The following is a 6,214-nucleotide window of genomic DNA, read 5'->3' as shown; positions in this document are numbered from 1 at the left end:
GATTAACATATCACGTGACCTGAATTGACCTGTGTCAAGGGGCACAGATTAACCGACTCATGTAATACCCTAATTTTTAAACTTTTTCAAAATAAAACATCACTCAGACAAATTATATATATATATATTTTATTTTTATTTTTTTCTGTGCGGCCTGGTGGTTGGGGACCACTGCTCTAAACAATCAAAGTGAGCAGGTAGTTTCAAACGTTTTAAAGCTGTTTTAAAACTTTATTTGACAAGTCTCATCAAACGTGTTTAATAATCTGAATCATGGGTTTATTTTCTACGGATTACCCCTGTGTGTGTTTGTGTTTCTTGTATCAACCAGAGAGGAAGGGCATCTCTACTGGGGTCAGATCAAACTCCTCCGTCTGGCTCAGAGTCGCTCTAAGCTTTAATATGGATTCTGCCAAAAGTTCACACGCAATAAATACCAATAATAACAATAATATGAAGACGCAATAAACACCAGGAGCAGCTGTACTTCATACAGACGCCCATGAACTCATCATGAGGACGTTTAACGTGGGCAAACAGAGACCCGCTGGGCCCCAATATATGAGCGCTCCTGATTTCCTGCTGCCTCCCTCCTCCTCCTCATGTCAACACAGCCACTGATTGGCTACTTTACAGGAAATCAGAATCTTTAGCTGTGAAGCGTTGCCAAGGTAACCCCAATAAACTGTCTTTCCCTTTCCAGCTTACAGTTTTTTTTTTAAACTTTCTACACTTGAATCAGGTACCGTCACAGAACTGAATAACAGCGTTGACCAAAAGTTTATAAAACATCTTAATATGGAAGAATAAAGAAAGGATGAATGATATTAATACGGGGGATCATCAGCTGAGAGGCGTGCCAACAGAGCGGCCATCTTGGGTCAGACCAAGCTGCTGTCAGAAACAACACACATCAATGGATGCTAATCATACTTTTCGACTTCAGACACTCTGAATGCGATCAACTCTCAGCTGATTTCCAGATAATCTGGCTGACTGGAAACCAGGACGTTTCCCGGGTTACCAACTGATTGGTCTGATTTCCTGTTTGAATAAATCATTTGGTTTTTGTATTGATGGTTAGTAAACTTCCAGAGATAATTATCAAGTTGTCTGACTTTTATTCCGCTAATGGCTGCACAAATAAAAAAAGACTATAAACCAGATCCAGTGGGATTAACTTTCATCAGCAGGATTATGACAGATTATCCCCATGGTGAGTTACAGGGATAAAAGCAGCTGATTTATAAAAGGTGTGAATAATGTATATAAATATATATAATATATGTCAGCCATTAAATGATTAAATCACAAATATTCACATCTGCATAAATAATGATACAAAAATATAGTGTAAAACTGAATAAAAAAAACAAAACTATTGACAATATCCCTTTACTGGCCCTGGTTATCCCTTTACTGGTCCCGGTTATCCCTTTACTGGTCCCGGTTACCACTTTACTGGTCCCGGTTATCCCTTTACTGGTCCCGGTTATCCCTTTACTGGTCCCGGTTATCCCTTTACTGGTCCTGGTTATCCCTTTACTGGTCCTGGTTATCCCTTTACTGGTTCTACTTAACTGGCGTAACTTTCTGAAGGACTGGTGTGGACATGTCCCCACCAACTTTGGAATGGTGGGGTCAGTCTCCACCAATAATTTGTACATTTGTGTTCGGATCATTTGCTTTAGCCATCAACAGTAACCTCAGGACACGCCCCCCTGTGTGTATTCAGAGTTAGTGCTTTTGTCTCGCTATCCGGCTGCTCTTGAGTCCCGCCTACTGATATAACATCATTGGATCCTATGTCCATGGCTCCACGTCTGTCACTTTATGATAGAACATGATTGGCGGTCGCTATTCACCGCATACACAGCGGCTACATGATTGGAGGAGAGATGAAGCACAGCAGCACTCATTAATATTAATTCATCTCAGAATTCTGACTTTAATCTCAGAATTGTGACTTTCATCTCACATTTCTTTTTTCTCAATGCTTTTCACTCCAAGTATACATACAACTCCAGTGAAGTGGTCAAATTACTCAGAGGAATGACAACAGAGGTGAGAGGTTTGTTTGATCAAGTTGAAACACTTTTCTCTTGCTTTTGCTAAACCCTGTGTCTCCTGCTGAGGTAGAGAGGACTTTTAGAGCTCTCAGGAGGCTAAAAACATGGCTCAGATCAACACTGACCCTTAATAATGTTGCAGTGCGCCATGTCCACCAGGCAATCCTTGACAGTGTAGACATCAGTCAGATATGTGAGCAGATAGTGTCAATAAATGAGTGGAGGAGGCAGGTGTTTGGCACATTTAAACGATTGTTTTTCTGAGATATAGGGAGGGTTTTCTTACCTGCCAAGTATCAGCAGTAAAATAGTTTGGTTGTTATGATTTTTTAATGTTATAATATAATTGGTTGTTACACAAGTGACAAATACTTTCATATTTTAAAGTTCTAAAATATACATTGGCACTTACAACTATTCGTATTACTTGCACCAAAGTCTTGCCTGGTCGAAGGCTGGGAACCAGTTCCACAGTGAGGAATATCTGCTTCCCAGCAGCCTTTCAATTCATTTCAGTTTTTTACTAAAGCTCCAATTCACATCATGTCATCTTAGGTCTCTGTATAGATCCAGATCAACCAGATAACATTTTTAATAAAAATAAATTGAACTTTATTGATTCACAATGGAGAAATTCGCTCTCTGCATTTAACCAATCCCCTTAGGGAGCAGCGGGCTGCCATTGTGCGGCGCCCGGGGAGCAGTGTGGGGTTAAGGGTCTTGCTCGGGGACCCAGAGTGGCAGTCTGTTGGAGTGGGACTTAAACTCAGAACCTCAGGATTCCAGGCCCTATGCCCTAACCACTAAGCCGCCTGTCCCCCTAAGTTAGGTGAAATCATCTGTCAGCAGGTGAGGATGAAGAATAAAAATGTTCTAATATATAGAACCTGTTTATTATCTAATTCAGTTTGATTCAGTCTTTTTTACACAGTAAATATTAAGTGTTTGCAGCTGCTTCAGATGTTATCATCCCAATAAATGGTTGTTATTAGCGGCTATCAGTCCCATAGAATGGCTTCAGATTGGGCCAAAAGGCTCAGTGGGTTATCACCAGTGAATCCTAATCCTAACCCTAAAGTAATTCCTTTTCCCGTGGAATTAATTAATCTATTTATGTGTAATCTGAAAATAATCTCAGCAGTTCTTCATGTGCTGCGAATATAACTAAATAAAAATAAAATGACCCGCATCTCGCTCGTATTAAACAAACCAAAAATCAGTAATCTCATATCCTGTCACTGAATTGTAGAATCCTCTCCCTATGAATATTTAATTCTCTGTGAATTAATGCTGATCATTCTTTAATAAATTCCTCATCTAACGGACATGCAGCGTTTGTTTTAAAACTTTAATGTTTTTAAACCTAAAACATTAGGTTTAAAACCTTATGGACCTAGGGAATGATTTTATTTTATGTTAAATCACAAAATCAGACTAAATCAGGGAACAAAGCAGCGTGATTGGCTGTAAGGAGAGCGGAGACTGAGTTTACCGAAGGAAACCTGCTGCTGACCAGGTTAGCTCTGAGGAGGATGTTACTATGGCAACAGATACGGAGGATGAGGAAACTCTGTGGAACAGAAAAGTCAGATTATCCCTGATTTCAGGTTTATAAAACATCATTAAACCTTTTTCGTGAAACGGAGCCCTGCTTAAAAGGAAGAATTTATTTTTCTATATGTCATTTCTGGACAAACCTCACTGGAATATTTTCATTAAGAATATTTTAAAATGTGGAGATTCAATTCTAAGCTTATAGTAATTATACGCCTAAATCAAAATCATAAATTAGTTACGTTGAATTAACCTAATTCCGTTACTTCCATTCACTCATGTTGGAGCTGCAGTCTATAGGGCACGGATTAGAGCAAACGACACATTTCAAAAGCAGGATCTCCTCCAATTAATGCTGGGGAAATGTAAGACAAACAATTTATACAGTTTATTAGCAAAAAGAGGCAATAAGGGGGTGAGCCGCCCTTTAGTTTGCAATTTGGTTATGCAGAAGTAAAAAGATAAAGCTAAATCCTCATAAGTGCAGAAATTGAAACAATTCTGCAAAGAAAAATGATCCAAAATCCTCCAAAACAGAAGGAAATCAGCGGGATTATTTATTGCAAAAGGTGGTTATTTGTTTTTCCCGAATGAATGAGCTGTTTTTTTAATATTTACTCAGGTTATCTTTGATTTTAAGACACATCAAGGTGTGACAAGAAAGTTTGAACGGAAGTGATCATAATTCACAGCTCTGTATCTGGAGGATAAACACTAAAAGTGGCAGAAAGTTCTGGAAAGCATGAATGTAGGAACATTTTCCTGTAGGAAAAGTCTGAACAAACAACACAAGACCAAACAGAGTTTGTCAAAGTTATTATTGTAGAATACTTTGATGGGTTTTTTTTCTTTCATACAGACAAAAGGTGTTGGATTTATTTCCCATTAAATTCTCTTAGATTTCAATACAGATTTAGTCTACAGTATACAGGTGTATTTATTCGCTTAAATAACAGGCAGGTAACTCTTTAATATATTCAATAGTCTTTAGATATTTTTGTTTTGCTTTTGTTTTTTAACTTTTTTTGGTCTTTTTTTTCAGTTGTTTTAGCACAGTTAAGGCTGTATTTTCTGTCTGCGGAACAGCGCCGCGTTGTGCCAGAAGAGAGCCGATCGATGGCCGATATTTACAGCAGCGTGTGCGATGGATTAACGATGGATTAGCTTCGCTCTGACCCCGCCTACCATGGCAGTAAACACCGGCGGCAGATCTAAGAGCGCAGCCTAAACAATGCGAGGACGCAGTGCACTTCTGCAGACTCTAGCTCTACGTTCCTCTGCAGGGTCAGGTCCCTCAGGCTGACGTCCTCTACTCACAGAGGTGGTGTCTCTGAAGACATGAGGTTTCTCGGGGGGGTGGTTGTTCGGTGGACAGAAAACACAGCCCTCAGGTTATGCTCAGGGGGGTGTGCAACCGTCTTCCATCAGTGGGAGCACCAGTGGAGAGAAATGAATCAGAATATACAAGCGCTTCCATGTTGTTGTTCCTCTCTTTCAGAAAAGCAAAAGGAATTAAATAAATAAAAATAAAAAAAGAAAGTGTAACAGGAACATAGTACCTGTAAATCATAGATGCACATTTGGGCGATCTGTACAGTCGTGGTGCAGTTCTACACTTTATAATTTCATCAAATATATTCTTTTTCACATTGTGTTTTTTTCCGGATGTGAAACTGTGGCTGGATGGTCGCGTGGATCGATGGCTGAGCAACGGAGGCCGGAGCTGCAGTCAAATATACGCCACTGCACATTGTCAGGGTCAGCCGGCGTCGCTCAGAGGCGCTGCAACAGATCCAACTGGAAGGGATGTAAATATAAGTGTGTCTCTGCGTGAGAGCAAAGAGGAAGAAAGCAGGCATGGAGAGATCAAAGCACACAGAGTGACAGTAGCCTAAATGATTTACCAACACAGAGTGACATTAATGATACCAAATGCATGCTTCAAAAACAGACGGACCAATACAGAGTCAGCGCCCGCTCCGGCGGGTCAGCCATGATGATGATGAAGAAGATGATGAGTTCTCTACAGCTAAGGGTGTTTCCAGAGATCTGCAAACAGCCTGGAAATCAACAGGCAGGACAGACGTGTGACTGGCTGTGTCTGAGTGCGGACAGGGCAGTCTGTTGCATATTGTCTGACTTGCTCTGGGTGGGGGGGGGTTAAAAGGTTTGCATTGTTCACCAAAGTCCCGCTCCAAGGAAACATGGAGGAAGCTGGTTAGTGTGGGATGCTGAGGGACGCTTCATGGGGAGGAGAGCTCTGCACCGCAGGGGTCGGTCTGATGGTCTCAGTCTGATGGACTGATGGACAGATGGTCTGATGGTCGGAGGGTCTGATGGTTGGAGGGTCTGATGGTCAGATGGTCGGAGGGTCTGATGGTTGGAGGATATGATGGTCAGATGGTCGGAGGGTCTGATGGTCAGATGGTTGGAGGGTCTGATGGTTGGAGGGTCTGATGGTCGGAGGATATGATGGTCAGATGGTCGGAGGGTCTGATGGTTGGAGGATATGATGGTCAGATGGTCGGAGGGTCTGATGGTCAGATGGTTGGAGGGTCTGATGGTCAGATGGTTGGAGGGTCTGATGGTCA

Source organism: Cyprinodon variegatus, unplaced genomic scaffold (genome assembly GCF_000732505.1).
Source record: "Cyprinodon variegatus isolate N-32 unplaced genomic scaffold, C_variegatus-1.0 Scaffold822, whole genome shotgun sequence".
NCBI lineage: Eukaryota > Metazoa > Chordata > Actinopteri > Cyprinodontiformes > Cyprinodontidae > Cyprinodon > Cyprinodon variegatus.
This window is presented reverse-complemented; position numbering follows the sequence as displayed.